Source organism: Schistocerca serialis, chromosome 3, assembly GCF_023864345.2.
Source record: "Schistocerca serialis cubense isolate TAMUIC-IGC-003099 chromosome 3, iqSchSeri2.2, whole genome shotgun sequence".
Taxonomy (NCBI): domain Eukaryota; kingdom Metazoa; phylum Arthropoda; class Insecta; order Orthoptera; family Acrididae; genus Schistocerca; species Schistocerca serialis.
This window is the reverse complement of record NC_064640.1, coordinates 299,801,904-299,820,653: the sequence shown is the minus strand read 5'-3', so window position 1 is coordinate 299,820,653 and position 18,750 is coordinate 299,801,904.

The following is an 18,750-nucleotide window of genomic DNA, read 5'->3' as shown; positions in this document are numbered from 1 at the left end:
GATGTTTTGGATTTTGTCCTTACCATGGCCAGATTCAGTTGATGAGCAAAATAGTGGATGAAGTTTGCATTTTGGTGCAATTCTCTCATTTGAGTTAGCATTCATTTGATGACACAACTTACTGCTACTGCATCAGCATAGCATTATTCTATCCATCAGAGGATGATGCTTAAGATACTAATTACCAGAATTTTAAAAATACAAAACAGTTACACATACACAGAGATACAACCATTGATAATGCTGGGAACACAAGCTTGCAAAGTGTTTCTGAATGATTTCAGGAACACCACAAAAGATGGCTTCGACATAAAGCATTTTACATAACAGGGAATTTAAAATAATTGATAACTACAACCTTATATGAGGAATGAATATGTATACCAAGTGTTCAGTATATCAGAATAGCTTCCACTCAAATTGTTTCATGTCATTGGATCTTCATTGATTTCATCCCCATCAGTCCACAGATTTCATACCATTATATTTTATTCATTCACACAACTACATGTATTAAAACTGAAGTAGCTCAAGCTGATAATATTACCGATATGTTTCTTCATGTGTGTTCTGTCCTGTACTGCACTGTGTAATCTGTATTATGTAAATATATTGAATGATTATTGTATGTGTTTTGTGTGATTCATTTATATTAATATATTTTGTCATGCAGATATGCTGAACATGTATATATATGGAAAATGGTACACTGATTGCATGACAATAATTAAAGATGAATAAATTAAAAATAATGAAAAAAGTTCAGTTTACTTTTATGTATTGAATCTGATCAGTCTCGGATATTATGCTTTGGGCAATACTGTTGGTATCATAACCATTAGACTTAAAGATCTCCAAAATCCATCAACAAAATATCCCCTGTATGGTAACAGCAAACCAACACTGACAATGATAGTTCAGGCATACATGCTGACGCGACAAGCTGAAGATGAAGAGACAGTGAAATTGTATGATGACACTGAATGGATAATCCAGTGCATAAAGGGAATTGAAAATCAAATAGTCATGGGGGACTGGAATGTAGTTTTGGGGAAGGAGTAGAAAACGGGGCTATGGGAGAATGTGGGCTTGGTACTAGGAATGAGAGAAGAAAAAGATTAATTGAGTCATGCAATAAATTTCAGCTAGTAAAAGTGAATACTCTGTTCAAGAATCACAAGAGGAGAAAGCATACCTAGAAAAGGCCAGAAGATAGGAAAATTTTCTGTTAGGTTACATCATGGTCAGGCAGAGATTCTGAAATCAGATACTGGATTGTAAGGCAAACCCAGAAGCAGATACAGACTTAGATCACAATTTAGTGGTGATGAAGAGAAGGCTGAAGAATCAACACTCAAGGAAGTGGGATACAGATGTACTAAGGAATGAAGGGATACACATGAAGTTTTTTGAGGCTATAGATACTGTGATGAGAAATAGCTCAGTAGGCAGTTCAGTTGAAGAGGAATGGGCATTTCTAAAAAGTCAATCACAGAAGTTGGAAAGAAAACCATATGTACAAGGAAGGCAACTGTGAAGAAACCATTAGAAGAAATACTTCAATTGATCCATGAAAGAAGGAAGTATAAAAATGTTCAGAGAAATTTAGGAACATAGAAATGCAAGTCACTTAGGTATGGAATAAATAGGAAGGGCAGGGAAGCTAAAGTGAAAAGGCTGCATGAAAAATGTGAAGAAATCAAAAAAGAAATGGTTGTTGGAAGGACTGACTCAGCATATTGGAAAGTCAAAACAACCTTCACTGAACCTAAAAGCAACGATAGTGACATTAAGAGTGCAGTGGGAATTCCACTCCTGAATGCAGAGGAGAGAGCAGATAGGTGGAAAGAGTACATTGAAGGCCGCTATGATGAGGAGGACTTGTCTGATGATATGATAGAAGAAGAAACAGGAGTCAATATGGAAGATATAGGGGATCCTGTATTAGAATCAGAACTTAAAACAGCTCTGGAAGACTTAAATTCAAATAAGGCAGAAGGGAGAAGGGATAGATGACAATCCATCAGAATTTCTAAAATAGTTGGGGGAAGTGGAAAAAAAAAAAAAACCGCTATTCACATTGATATGTAGAATGTATGAGTCTGGTGATGTACCATCTGACTTTTGGAAAAATAATATCCACACAATTCCAAAGATTGCAAGAACTGGTGTGTGTGATGGGTATCCCATGATTAGGTTATCAGCTCATGCATCCAAATTTCTGACAAGAATAATATACAGAAGAATGGAAAAGAAAAGTGAGGATGTGTTAGATGACAATCAGATTGGCTTTAGGAAAGGTAAAGGCATCAGAGATGCAACTCTGATGTTGCAGTTGATAATGGAAGCAAGACTAAAGAAAAATAAAGACTGTTTATGGGATTTGTCAACCTGGAAAAATCATTTGACAATGTAAAATGGTGCAAAATGTTTGAAGTTCTGAGAAAAATAGGTGTAAGCTGTAGGGAAAGACAGATAATATACAGCATGTACCAGAATCATGAGGGAATAATGAGAATGGAAGACCAAATATGATGTTCTTGGATTAAAAAAGGTGTAAGACAGGGATGTAGTCTCTTTTTCCCAACTGTTCTATAAACTGAAGAAGCAACAGTGGAAATAAAAGAAAGGTTCAAGAGTGGAATTAAAATTCGAGGTGAAAGGATATCAATGATAAGATTTGTTGATAACACTGCTGTCGTCAGTAAAAGAGAAGAAGAATTACAGGATCTACTAAATGGAATGAACAGTCTAATAAGTACAAAATATGGACTGATAGTAAACCAAAGAAAGATGGTAGTACTGAGAAGTAGCAGTAATGATACCAGTGAGAAATTAAACATCAGGATTGGTGATCACAAAGTAGATGTAGGTAAGTAATTCTTCTGTCTGGAAAGCAAATTAACTGATGATGGATGGAGCAAGGAGGGCATAAAAAGCAGATTATCTCTGGCAAAAAGGGCATTCCTGGCCAAGAGAAGTCTGTTAGTATCAAACATGGACCTTAATTTGAGGAAGAAATTTCTGAAAATGTATATCTGGAGCACAATATTGTATGGTAGTGAAACATGGACTGTATGTAAACCAGAAAAGAAGAGACTTGAAGCATTTGATAAGTGTTGCTACAGAAGAATGTTGAAAATTGGGTAGACTGATAAGGTAAGGAATGAGGTTCTCCACAGACTCAGTAAGGAAAGCAATGCATGGAAAACACTGACAAGATGAAGGAATGGGATGGTAGGACGTAAGTTAAGACATGAGGGAATAGCTTCCATGGTACTAGAGGGAGCTGCAGAGGGTAAAAACTGTAGAGGAAGACAGAGATGCACATGCAAGTGCTACTCCGACAAGATGGAAAAGTTTACACAGGAGAGGAATTTGTAGTGGGCTGCATCAAACCAGTCAGGAAACTAATGCCCCCCCCCCCAGAAAAAAATTGAAAATTGCTTCATCTTAGCGCAATAACAAGGTATAATATACATACCAACTCCTCAGAAGAGAAACAAGATTGCTCACATTTATACGGAAGTTTTTCGTGTCATGTTAGTGCATGGCTCTTTTATTATATAATAATAAATTTCACAAAAATATATCAACTTGGTGGCAGTGGATGAGCAGGTTATTACTGATGTGTTCTTTACACTTCACCACAGGGCTCTAGCATAGACTCATGGAAAAGACATGAAGAAATGTCCCGAGCACCGGAAGGCACAGACCGAAATGCATGTGGATTCAAACAGGAACCATTTGGAATTGTCACTGAGCAGAGCTGTTTTAATGAGACTTATTGCAGAGTAAGAATTCAATGTCTTGTATTAAATAAAAGTTCCTGTGTAATACAAGTAATCTCATTTCTTTATTGTGGAAATAATATATAGAATTTTTGGTATTTGGAGAGCAGTAGTTGCAGTGACATGCAACCAAATACTTGAACTTACTCTGTATATAATTTCACTCAGGACAACATATCTGGCACAGCCATGGTGGTTTTCTCCACAATATTTCCAGCTGGGTAATGTGTCTTGGGCCAGCCAGAAGACCACTTGGCAAGAATTACTCTTTACGTTAAACCGTGAGCTCCCACCAAGCCTGGTGGTAGAGTGATGACACTTTACCTGCATATTGGAGGACAGTGATTGAATCCAGATTTAGATTTTCTGTGATTGGCCAGAACAGCTTAAGGAAAATTCTGTGATGATTATACTTCATCTCTATTAAGCTCACATCAAAGGGACATTAAACTCTAATCTTCCTTCCTTTGTTTCAATGACTCTTTAATTAAGAATACACTTGAGATAAGACACCACACTGACAAGCCATGTATGCATTTGAATGTGAGGAATGCATCTGGCAAGTCACAAAATAGCCACATTACACAGCCTCTAACTATGGTGTGTGTTGTGTTCAACTCGAATACTGTGTGTCAAATGCACACAGCACACAGTCATAGCCACTGATGCCAAGACCTCTGGCCACATGGACTGTTGGAATCACATGAAGCACCTTGTAATGGCGTACCACTTACGTTACTTTTTTCACTGTCATTGTTTCACATTTCTCTCTGTAAGCTTACCAGACAACATATTAATGCTGCCCTTTACAAGACCACACTGGTTGCTTTGGAAAGCTACAGATGGTTTAGAACTGGTGGCAGGCAATCATGTGACCCTCCACTAGTGTTTTAAGTATTTCAGTGAAGTGTCTTATGTACCTTTGCATTGTATAAAATCAATGCAGTACAATGGTTTAAACATTGGGAAACAGATGGAAATGCACATCACCTGTCTTCAACCACAACAAAAGAAAAGTGATGATGATGCAGTTCTTACTTAAGGATTTTCTTTACTCTACACTAAGTACTGTTTGGAAGTACTACAGTACTGTACTAAATACATTATACAATATATTATTGCAATTACTGTTTTGCTAACTTACATTCTTCACAGTTGAGCAGCATTTCTTTTACTTTGCTGGTGTGCATTCTCCTAATATTTTCAATGTCTGTACCAAAGTCAAATTTGAGTGTGACATTGAAGTTACCTGGTTACTTATAACAGGTATATGTGAAAGCAATTAATTGTTGGACATTTCTACCAGCCATCTGATTCTGCTGTGACAGTTCCAGAGTCATTCAAAGGAAGTCTACTGTCAGTAGCACGGTAATACCCAGGTAATGCAATACTAGTTGGAGTTGACTTTAACCTACCAAGTATGGACTGGGATGTCTGTGGATTCATTGTGAGGGAGGGGGAGGGGGTGGGGGGTGCCAGCTCAGCAGCCCAAACACAATGGAAATACCTTAGACCTACAAATAGACCAGACATTTTCGAGAATGTTGGTATAGAAATGGAGATTAACAATCATGATGTCACTATAACAACTATGGTTACAAAAGTTAATACATCAGTCAAGAAGACTAGGAGAGTGATTCTGCTAGACTGAGTAGAGAAGCAGTTGTTGCTGAGAGAGTGAATCGATGTCACTTAGTTCCAGTAAGTTGGACATAAAGGAATTACAGTAAGGTGGACATAAAGGAATTATGGGCAAAGTTAAAGCAGACTGTAAATTGTGGTCTGGAGAGTTATGTGCCTAGTACATGAATAAAGGATAGAAAAGACTCACCATGGTTTTATAACAAAATTCGGAAGATGATGAGGAAGTAGAGGATGTTACAGTCTCAGTTCAAAAGAGAACACACAAATGATGACAAGCAAAGGTTAGTAGAGAATCATTCATTTGTGAAAAGATCTATGCATGAAGCATACAACAACTACTAACTTCATACCTTAAGAAAAGATCTGGCAGAGAACCTGAGAAAATTCTGGTCCTATGTAAAATTGCTAAATGAGTGTAAGGCTTCCAGTCAGTGCCTTGTTGACCAGCCTGGTGTGGCAGCTGAAGATGGCAAAATGAAAGCCGAAGTTTTAAATTTTGCATTCAAGAATTTGTTCATATAGGAGAAATGTGCCATAATTTCACCATTGGACAGACTCTCGTATGAATGACATAGTAATAAGCATCCGTGGCATAGAGAAACAACTGAAAGATGTGAAAACAAATAAGTCAGCAGGTCTGGATGGAATCTCAGTTCGGATTAACAAAGAGTATGCTATGGATTGGCCCTTTACCTGTCTTGCATTTATCGTGAATCTCTCACCCAGTGCAAAGTCCCAAGAGACTGTAAAAAAAGTGCAGGTGACTCCCGTGTATAAGAAGGATAAAAGATAGGACCTGCAAAATTAGAGACCAATATTCCTAACTTTGGTTTGCTGCAGAATCCTTGAACATATTTTCAGTTCAAATATAATAAACTTTGTTGCGACTGTGACACTTATGTCCATGGATCAGCATGGTTTTAGAAAGCATCACTGATGTGAAATTCAGCTTGTCCTTTTTTCACACCATATACTGCAAACTATGGATCAACGGCAACAGGCAGATTCCACATTTCTAGATTTCTGGAAAGGAGTTGATATGGTGCCCCTTTGCTGACTGTTAATGAAGGTAGGAGGAGCATGTGAAATAAGTTGACAGATATGTGAGTGGCTCAAAAACTTATTAAGTAATAGAATCTGGTATGTTATCCTTGATGGTGAGAGTTCATCAGAGACAAGGGTACCATCAGGGATGCCCAAGGGAAGTGTGATAAGATCGCTGCAGTTTTTTATATGTATTTTAGGAAAGTGTGGGTCACCTGTAAAGGAGACCACATTTAGGATGCTGGTGTGACCTGTTCTTGAGTACATACCAGGTTGGAAGAGAGGAAGACATTGAAGCAATCCAGAGGTGGCCTGCTAGATTTGTTACTGGTAGGTTTGAACATCATGTAAGTGTTATGGAGATGACATTCTTTTCAAGGAACACTGGTGAAAAAATTTAGATAGCTGGCATTTGAAGCTGACTGCCAAACAGTTCTGCTGCCACCAACATGCATTGGGCATAACCAGCGGCGGGTACATGGGTACATGGGGGGGGGGGGGGGGTGCATGGCTCATATGGAGGCATATAGATAGTCATTTTCCCCTTACTCTACTTGTGAGTGGAACTGAAAAGGAAATCACTAGTAGTGGTAGAGGGTACCATCCACCATGTACCATACAGTGGCTTGTGAAGTATGCATGTAGATGTAGATGTAAATTGAGATGAAGAAGTGTTTACTGTCAACTCCAGCAAGCGGATGAGTTATCTTATGCCAGGTATCTGGTGTGCTAGTACAGAAGAGTCAAAGTCAGTTTTGCGTCACATTTTTAATAATGTCATGTTCATGTGATGATACTCTCTCACATATTTTTGAACAGGTCTCAAGGAGGGGAACAGGATTATCAAATAAAAAATACAGAATACTATTTAAAAAAGATGTACTGCTGTTCATATCTTCATAACAAATTTACAAGAAGGATAACAATTTTGGTTAATGTCTCCCTGGTAGCTAAACAACATTTGCTTGATAAAAAAAAAGAAAACAAGAAAAAAAATTGACATGTTCCACATCCATGAGGATCTGCTCAGCACGGATCTATGGAACGAAAAACTATTCTTATCTTGTTTATTTTGCTTCTGGACAAGAAGTTATTTGGATGGTCAAGATAAACAAAACACCCTGTATAACGCGAGTTTGTTTAGGGACAAGGATTATTTATATGCCTATATACAAACCTTTCTTGTTGTATCTGAAATATGATCACTATATCTGAAAAAGTTTGGTATAGTGCTGTCACAGTTTAAGTCCCATAGTTTTTCAGAAGAGTGAGGTGTTTGCTATTATCAGCTCTGATTACTTCTGTACAGGCCGAAACAGAACTCCATTGACAAACTTTCAGGGGTTATTCAAGGAAACATTCTGAGTATTTTGGTACAAGGGACCCACTGCCTCTGGTGGCTCATTACAGAGTTACTGTATTTCATGTTGTTTATGGCCACAATTAGCTTTTTTATCTGTATTGGACTGAAAATCATGCACAAAAATGCAAATGTTGATGATATTTGCTCTCTATCTTGTTTAGAAACAACATTGTTCTGTATATCCTCAGTAGAAATCTGTTAGAATGATTAATGATTCCTGGACAAAAGTTTTTAAGAATAGTTTACAAGATATGACCTGGGATGCAATTTATAACGAAACAAATGGTAACGTAAACTTTAATCTAGTCCATGATAAATTTACATCATTATTTGAAAATAGCTTTCTGCACAAGCTAACCATACAGGACATTAAACATCCCTGTAAAAACCATGGATAACTAGAAGGATTAAAGTATGTTGTGAAAGGAAAAGAGAAATGTATCAGTTGCCAAAGCAAGTACTGATGCCACAGTAGTTGCACACTACAAGAACCATGCAAAATTTCTAAGAAAGGTTATTAAAAAGTCAAGGTACATGCACATAATGTAAGAAATCAGTAATTCCAAAAACAGACGTAATGATTCATGGAATTTAGTGAAATGAGAGACTTTACAACCAGCCACAGAGCAGGACAACATCAATATTGAACTGAATGAAAGGGCATTAAATGATGAGTCACAGATAGCAAATATTTTTGTAATCTTTTCTTAAATACAGTAGAAAGTATAGGGACAAATAGTTCAAGAGAAAAATCACAGCAATATGTTGAAAAAGTATACGTCACAAAATTTAAGCATATGAAAGTATCAACAACTTCTCCCTCTGAAATTAAGAGAATTATACATTGCCTCAAAAATAAAATATTATGTGCCTTTTAATGGTATCTCCAATAGAGTACTAAAGATTTTTTCCCACATAATAAGCCTGATCTTATCTAAAATATGTAATAAATCAGTAACTCAAGGCATTTTTCCAGAGAGACTGAAATATGCCATTGTTAAACTGCTGTTTAAGGAAGTTGATACACAGATGTCAATAAGCACTGACTTTTTTTCACTGCTGACATAATATTCCAAAATTTTTGGGAAGATGATGTGTTCAAGAATAGTATCTCACATTAGCAAGTATTCTCAGCAAATCACCATTTAGGTTTCAGAACAGTTGCTCTACTGAGAATTCATTTACATGTTCACTTATCAAATTTTACAAGCATTAAAGAATAAAACAGCCCTGGTTGATATTTTCTGTGACCTATCTAATATATATGAGTGTATGAATCACAGTATTCTCCTAGATAAACTGAAGTCTTATGGGACTGATGGTATAGCTAAACAGTGAATAACATCATATCTAACCAAAATATAAAATTTAACCAATATAGTCTGGGGATTTAATTCTCAGTGGGGAGAAATCGCATACTGGGTTCCCCAAGGTTGCCTTAGATCCACTATTGTTCCTCATATATGTAAATAATTTGCAGTCTAATACACAACAAGCAGAATTAGTTATTTTTGCAGATTACACTAATAATGTAATCACTCTAAGCGTATATACAGAAACAGAAGAAAGGGTAAAGAATTTTCTTAAAAGTATCATTGACTGCTTTTCCCAGAATGGTCTCACCTTCAATTGTAAAAAGAGAGAACACATCCAGTTCTACACATGTAAGGGTACTGCATGAATCATAAGAGTGCCACATAGCAAAGGAATAATAAATAGGGTGGAAACTTCAAAATTCTCAGGTGGCCATACTGACAAGAATTTAAATTGGGAAAAAGCACATCTTGGAACTCCTAAAACAACTTAGTTCAGCCACATTTGTGCTTCAAATCATTACAGATCTTGGGGAGAGACAAATCAGTAAGCTGACATATTTGGCATATTTTCATAATAATGACACAAGGAATGATGTTCTGGGGTAAATCATCTCTAAGAAATAGCCTTCATTGCTCAAAAACATGCTGTAAGACTAATATGTGGTGCTCACTCTTGATCATCTTGTAGATATCTGTCAAGGACTTGGGTATTCTCACTGCTGCTTTACAGCATATTTATTCCCTTATGAACTTGGTTGTAAAAAATCTATTGCATTTAATTAAGCAAAAATCTTTGATTATTTACCCAGTGATACAAAACGTCTTGCAGACAACAAAGTAAAATTTGAAAACAAACTGAAAAGTTCCTCCTTGTCAAATCCTAGTCCTTACAAGAATTTCTATCACTGTAAACCTAACCTAAACTAACCTAACCTAACAGGTGGTGCATAGGAACTAATAATTCACATTACTAAAAAAATAAAAAAAAGTAATAAATGTTCAGCATGCAGCCATATTTACAAACTAATTTGTGATGTGAATGTGAAATGACTTGTTACACATCATTATGATTTATCTGCTGTGCAAAATGATCCATGAAAATAACTAACAAGAACTGATGGTACTTGCTGTTGACAACAGTAGTGTCCACTTTAATCTTGTATGTCTTTCTGACAATGTTAGTTGTATGTTAACAGTGAGCTGCAACAATATGAATAGATTTAGTGATGAAGAGTAAGACTCATTGGTGGATTCACTGAACACAGTGGAACAGCAGCACAAGGAGATCGTCCTGAGCTGTTCCTCCAGAGACAACCATTTCATCACAGTACTTTTGCATCTGTACATAGGTGCCTGTGAGAGATCAAATCTTTCTGTGTCAGAAATACTGCATATTCCAGCCATCTTCATTGATATGACAGTATTTCCACAGACAAAATCAATTGGGGGTCAATGAACTAAATAAATAATAATTAAAGTATTTCTCTGTATCAAGTCACCACAGATTGTGTCCCCTTATACCAAACTACTGGGACTGATGTCCCCATAGTTTGGTCCCTTTGCCCCTCAAACCAACCTACCAACCAACCAACCAACCAAAATGCTCAGATGGCATCCATGAAAAACCTCTGACAGTTAATCTGTGGAATTCTGATTCACCCTGAATATGTTTCTTCTTGGTGAGTGGTGTATTTGTTTAAATGTTCCACTTGTGTGAATGGACAGTTTTGTACTTCCAGACTGTAGTGAGTTCTTCATATATTATGTCAAATGTTCTTCAGGTCATTAGCAGATAGTTCTGATTGTATAAGCAATAGCTATCTCATGTCTGAATCTTGGGGCATGCTTTTATAACAAATTGCTTGTTCTGTAAGCTATGTCAGAGTGTCTTATTCTCAATATATATCCTGCTTTCCCCTTGTGCAATTTTCAGATTTTGAGGTGTACGTTTTATTTTGTTTGTAGTTTTCCTTTAACTGTTCTAGCTTCTGTCCGTAGTGTGCTGCTAGTGTATATGCATTGTGTTTTTCTTTTGTTTTTAGCTTTTGGACTTAATTGCTATGGTGATATTACTGTTTCTCTTTATTTTCCCTTTAATAATGGGGAGGAAGTAAGTGGGAAACCTTCTTGTAATTGGTGTTCATATGGGATTGAAAACATTAATTTCTTTATCATCTTTAATATTGGCATTATCTGCTATAATGTAATTTGTCAGTTACCTGTGTTTCCTAAAGTTGTATTTCAATAAATGAATAGTCTCTTGTATAGGCATGCAGTACTTGCAAATTTTTCACTGGGTGTGGGATTACTCTTTCCCATGTGACGTACAAGTCAAATAGCAGACTTTGCTATTTTGTCATTGTGTCACATTGAGTGAGGAGTGTCAGTGGTTTAGCATTCTCTTGTATCTGTCTGAAAACTGTAATTGTTTTTCTTTTAAATATAGCTTTAATTGTAAATGGATCTTAATTCAGATAAATGTTGTTTCTAGCAATGCATTGACCATCAGCAGAAATGAATATTACACTTTCGGTATTAAAATCAGCAGCTCGTGGTCTTGTTAGCATGGTGAGTCTCAATCACATGGCCTTGGGATCGAGTCTTGGCTGGGACGGGGATTTTCTCCACTTGGGAGTGGAAGTATTTGTTGTCGTCAGCATTATTTCATGATCATTGATGCACAAGTCGATGTAGTGATGTCAAATTAATCAACTTGCACGATGTGGCCAAATTGCCCAGAAGGGGAGTCCTGCCCAAAAATGTCACATGCACATTTCATTTCAATATTAATATATATTTTTGTGTAAGTAATATAAGCAGACAAAAATATAAAGTCAAAACTGTGCTCATAATTATTATTTTTATCCACGAATCACATATTAAGAGATTTTGCCAATAGTCAGTGAAAAGGGTAATTCTTGAGATGAATAAAGTAACTCCGTTTGAGATTTTTTTACATTACTCATGAAATTTGCTTTCCTTATTGTTTCCAAAAGCATAATATTGAAACAGTGACTCAGCTGTTTTTTTATTACAGACAAGCTGTTTATAGAATTCGGATATGTTTGTGAGTTTTAAGCTTTTATAACAGTTTTAACAACTACAGTTTATAGTGCTTGTTTCAGTTTTATTACGCAGCAGTAAATAGCAGTAAAAATAGCAGTAAATTGCACTTCAAAGTCGTTATGTAGACATGAGGGAATTAGATTTAATATTCTTATGCTGTTATGAAATCATTGACTTTCATTAGGGCCTATCAACATTGCCTAAAGCATGTTTAATTACGAAATTAAATCTCTTAGTGCCATAATATTGTATTTGTTCAAAGTCTTCAGTCGAATTTTCGTACCTAGTTATTTACAAGTACATGATGTTTCTTTGTTTACTCTGACATTGTGATATGTAACACTGATAATAAAACGATACTAGTGCAAATTAGACTTAGGTGCAATGACACTCACTATTTTACGTATGGTACAAAATATTGGAAAAAGAAAAGAGAACTTTCACCTTTTTAACGGTGAATATTATAATTCTCCTATCAGATGGGTCATTGTAGTGAAATTTATTGCCGAGTATGTGACAGATGGTTATAATTAAACTAACACAGTGACATGTGCAGCAGTGTGGGTCGTATACGTCGTAGGATGCTGAAACAGTACATGTGTTCATTAATTGGTGTGCTCGCGGACTATGCTGAAAAAATATTAGTTCCACTTTCCGCCACCAGGTGAAAATACGGCGCTGTAGGCAGCCACAGTGTTAAATGCTTCCTGTCTTTACGTCAGGATGCTGTTTGTTGCTTGGTGATACTGATACGTGTTGAATTCCTTTGTGAAGCGATTGTTGTTGTAAAGGGTTAAGAAAGTTCAAGTTTTCCATATAAAACACAGTGGCTAACGGGGTAGTGAGAAGAAAGACTGTGCACTACTGGTAAAGTTGATTTCTCAGAATGGCTGCCACAGCAGCGTTACATTGCGGGAACATTGCTGACAGAAACATTGCAAAGAGGCTCCATGTCAATAAATGGGCTAAATAATATGATCAATAAATTAGAAGAAAAAGATGAATTATGTGACGCAGCAGAGAGAGGTAGGCAGCCCATGCCCATGGCAGTTGTTGGTGAAGCTGCTGTAGCTATAGCCGCTCGTACAGCGTGAGCCTCAAATTCTGCACCTAGTGCTTGAGCTGTGTCACAGGAATTCTCTCTCCCCTGATCAACAGTTAAAAAGATTTTGAGGAATCTTACACTGGTATCCTTACAAGATTCTGAATGTACCCCAAATAAATCCCCATGATAGGCTACAATCCTGAGCCTTAATTTTTTGGCAGACATGGAAATGGATGACATGTGGCCAGGGAATATTCTTTGGATGGATGAGGCACATTTTATTTTTAATGGTGCCATGAATGCATAGAACTGTCACATATGGGGTTCTACTCTGCCACATGTTGTGCAGGGACATCCACTGCACGCAGCTTATGTGACTGTGGGGTGTGAATTCACAAGCTTCTTCATTTTTAGTTCATTTTTATTCTAGCAGAGGATACCTCGTGGGCCTATTAGATATACTGTGACATCTGCTTGTTGTAAGGACCTCCTTCTGCAACACATGATTCCAGCTTTGCAAGAACGCAACCATGTCCACACCACTATTTACATGCAAGATGGGGTGACACGAAATGTCGCTTGCGAGTTGAAAGATATGTTTCAAGAAATCTTCAGTGACAACCATACCATCTCTAGGCAATTTCAAGATGTGTGGCCTTCCAGATCACCTGATCCATGTGGTTTCTGGTAGTGGGGATATCTGAAAGATCTTGCCTATCAGGGATGTATTTGGGCCATTGGCGCACATACAGTGTTTTGTAAGGGGGGGGGAGGGGTCTAGATCTGGGGTATGGAATATTTTTAATATTTAGGAAGCTGAATCATGACGTATAAGTAGCGACAAAAAGTTCCAGTTCAAACATTGTTAAAAACCTGCGTAATACAGGCTTTTAAATCTTTTCTTGAAAGAAAAACATCTGGCGCTTCTCTGCCAATCAGGAACTAGGACATTCACGCGTATTTTGGGAACTAGAAACTCCTTCTATGTCGAGAGCAGAGTAGGGTCGGTGCTTGGATCTCATAATGATCAGATCTATAGCCAGGTAGTCCACTGAAAATTATTAATATTGTGATATTTAGGTACCAAAATCATTGAGAAATGCCGTAAACTGTGGAAGAGAGTTCGATTTAATGCACGGGGTGAAATTAAGAAGTTTCGGCGATGTTTTAAACAACTTAATTCCGCGTGACGTGTTGCTTACTCGCGAACGTGAACGTTGTGTTGCGTGAGACTGATTATAGCAACATTTGGGTGAGCTATTTTAAAACAAACAATCTGTTTGTAAACTTTTTGGGAAGTATCATAAACTGGCTACGATTATGCATGTTGAGTGCTTGAGGAGTTTTCAGATTCTGTACAACTTAGAGTAACGCTTGGCAGTGACTGGTGTATGCAAGCTCCACATAATAGAGTGAACTTTTATTCACATAAATACTTTCATTTAACTATCCCTTCCACTGACAAAACAATTTTTAGTGTGACTTGTGGTTACGAAGTGTATAGCTGTTTTTTCCACAGCTTTTTTTCCGGCTGAGAGCTGCATTTCAATAACTACAAGGAGGCGTGCGTGTGAGCAGAGATTCACCACCAGGTGAGTAGATTTTTGCAACGCATCGCATCGCCGCAGAGGGATGATCAGAAAGTAACGCACAATAGTATTACTACCAAAAAGTTTAATAGGTAACAAAAAAAATCGCAATTGAAATTACATCTTTTACCTACTTTTCTATACAGTCACCAACGTTGTCAGCACATTTCTCCCATCGTAGCACCAGTTTCAACATGCTCTGCTCGTAGAAATCCGTTCGGTTAGAGTATAGCCATGTGGAGACTGCTGATTTCACTTCCCCGTCTGTAGCAAAGCGGTAGCCGACCAGCAATTTCTTCATTTGACTAAACAGATGAAAGTGCGACGGTGCAAGTTCCAGACTGTATGGTGGATGCTAGAGCAGCTCCCACCCAAGTTTGGCGAATTTCTCACGAACAGGAACGGCAACATGTGGCGAGCATTGTCATGAAGAAGTCTGACACCGTTAGTATTAATATTCCGGCGTTTGTCACAAAGGACATGACATAACCTAACCAAAATTTTAGTGTAGGCTGCAGCATTGACTGTGGTCCCGTGTTCAGAAAAGTCCACCAATATCACGCCATGCATACCTTAGAACACTGTCACAAGCACTTTCCTAGCAGACTGATACACTTTTAATTTTTTTCTTCCAAGGGACCAGCATGTTTCCACGCCATAGAGGCCTGCTTGGTTTTGGGCGTGTAGTGATATGACCACGACTGACCACCAGTGACGATTCCTTTCAGAAAGTCATGCCCTTCCGGGGCGCAACGCGTTTAAGTGAGCTGGCGGTTGTGGTTGTTTGTCAGGTTCTTGGGCACCAAACGAGGACTGACTTTAGGAAATTTCAACGTGTCATGAACAACATCGTACTTCGCATCATAGGAAATGTTGTACGGTTCATAGTTGCACGCGCTGGACGTTCAAAATTGCTACTTCAATGAGTCCGACATTTGGCATGTACGGTTCATAGTTGCACGCGCTGGACGTTCAAAATTGCTACTTCAATGAGTCCGACATTTGGCAGGGTTGCAGCTGGTACCGGCCGCCTGGGGCGTCGCAAATTACTAAGGCTCACACGGCACTCTTGGAAGAATAGACACCACATGGAGACATTGCTACAGATCATACAATCATCCCCACAGATGCCACGCATGTCCCTCTGAATTTAACTTGGTTTATGCCCTTTGGCCCACAAATATCGAAACACACTTCCCTGCTCTGCACAAGTTGATGACGTTAAAATACGCGCCATGTTTGTTTCATAGTTGAGGCTTCTCTCACTAGAGCTGCACTTGAAAACAAAATGCTCTGTAGCGCAAACTTCAAACTAAATCTTCGTGAAATTTCAACATTCCAGCTGCAAAAAAAATTGTTGTGCATTACTTTCCGATTGTCCCTCGTATTACTACCATTATACATGGTGATTTTGATGAATGGAGACAAACTGCAGGAAACGATCTCTGGCAGGAAAGGAATTAAAATATCATATGGACATATAGCCAGAAAAGTGTTCCAAGGGAAGTTCACTTACTTGAAGGTAGAAATAAGAAATCTTTAATACTGGTTCTGATATCGGCACCAGGCAGGTGGCTTGACAGCAGTGGTGTAAGCCACACTGTGTGGAAAATTGTCCATGATAACTGTCGCTATCTGTATCACTTACAAAGAGTGGAGGCCTTCTTACCTTTGGACTTGCCTCCATGGGGACAGTTTTGTCGTTGGTTCATTGCACAGGCCGGCCACCATGGTGTGAGATTTGTGTCACCCATCCCATTCGCAGAAGAGACTATCTTTACAAAGGGCAGTATAGTCAACCCTCACAGCACCCACCTATCAGCAACAGTGAATCCCCATGGTATGGTAACATTGTCTCGAAATTTGGTAGAAAATCCGAAGAAATTCTGGTCGTATGTAAAGTACACAAGCGGCAAGACGCAGTCAATACCTTCGCTGCGCAGTGCCGATGGTACTGTTACCGACGACTGTGCCGCTAAAGCGGAGTTGTTGAACTCAGTTTTCCGAAATTCCTTCGTCGGGGAGGAAGAAGGGAGTATTCCAGAATTTGAAACACGAACAGCTGCCACCATGAGTTTCTTAGAAGTAGATACCTTAGGGGTTGCGAAGCAACTCAAATCGCTTGATGCGGGCAAGTCTTCAGGTCCAGATTGTGTACCGATTAGGTTTCTTTCAGATTACGCTGATACAATAGCTCCCTACTTAGCAATCATATACAACCGCTCGCTCACCGATAGATCTGTACCTACAGATTGGAAAATTGCGCAGGTCGCACCAGTGTTTAAGAAGCGTAGTAGGAGTAATCCATCTAACTACAGACCTATATCATTGACGTCGGTTTACAGTAGGGTTTTGGAGCATATATTGTATTCAAACATTATGAATCACCTTGAAGGGAACGATCTATTGATACGTAATCAGCATGGTTTCAGAAAACATCGTTCTGGTGCAACGCAGCTAGCTCTTCATTCGCATGAAGTAATGGCCGCTATCGACAGGGGATCTCAAGTTGATTCCGTATTTCTAGATTTCCGGAAAGCTTTTGACACCGTTCCTCACAAGCGACTTCTAATCAAGCTGCGGGCCTATGGGGTATCGTCTCAGTTGTGAGACTGGATTCGTGATTTCCTGTCAGGAAGGTCGCAGTTCGTAGTAATAGACGGCAAATCATCGAGTAAAACTGAAGTGATATCAGGTGTTCCCCAGGGAAGCGTCCTGGGACCTCTGCTGTTTCTGATCTATATAAATGACCTGGGTGACAATCTGAGTAGTTCTCTTAGGTTGTTCGCAGATGATGCTGTGCTTTACCGTCTAGTAAGGTCATCCGAAGACCAGTATCAGTTGCAAAGCGATTTAGAAAAGATTGCTGTATGGTGTGGCAGGTGGCAGTTGACGCTAAATAACGAAAAGTGTGAGGTGATCCACATGAGTTCCAAAAGAAATCCGTTGGAATTCGATTACTCGATAAATACACTCCTGGAAATTGAAATAAGAACACCGTGAATTCATTGTCCCAGGAAGGGGAAACTTTATTGACACATTCCTGGGGTCAGATACATCACATGATCACACTGACAGAACCACAAGCACATAGACACAGGCAACAGAGCATGCACAATGTCGGCACTAGTACAGTGTATATCCACCTTTCGCAGCAATGCAGGCTGCTATTCTCCCATGGAGACGATCGTAGAGATGCTGGATGTAGTCCTGTGGAACGGCTTGCCATGCCATTTCCACCTGGCGCCTCAGTTGGACCAGCGTTCGTGCTGGACGTGCAGACCGCGTGAGACGACGCTTCATCCAGTCCCAAACATGCTCAATGGGGGACAGATCCGGAGATCTTGCTGGCCAGGTTAGTTGACTTACACCTTCTAGAGCACGTTGGGTGGCACGGGATACATGCGGACGTGCATTGTCCTGTTGGAACAGCAAGTTCCCTTGCCGGTCTAGGAATGGTAGAACGATGGGTTCGATGACGGTTTGGATGTACCGTGCACTATTCAGTGTCCCCTCGACGATCACCAGTGGTGTACGGCCAGTGTAGGAGATCGCTCCCCACACCATGATGCCGGGTGTTGGCCCTGTGTGCCTCGGTCGTATGCAGTCCTGATTGTGGCGCTCACCTGCATGGCGCCAAACACGCATACGACCATCATTGGCACCAAGGCAGAAGCGACTCTCATCGCTGAAGACGACACGTCTCCATTCGTCCCTCCATTCACGCCTGTCGCGACACCACTGGAGGCGGGCTGCACGATGTTGGGGCGTGAGCGGAAGACGGCCTAACGGTGTGCGGGACCGTAGCCCAGCTTCATGGAGACGGTTGCGAATGGTCCTCGCCGATACCCCAGGAGCAACAGTGTCCCTAATTTGCTTGGAAGTGGCGGTG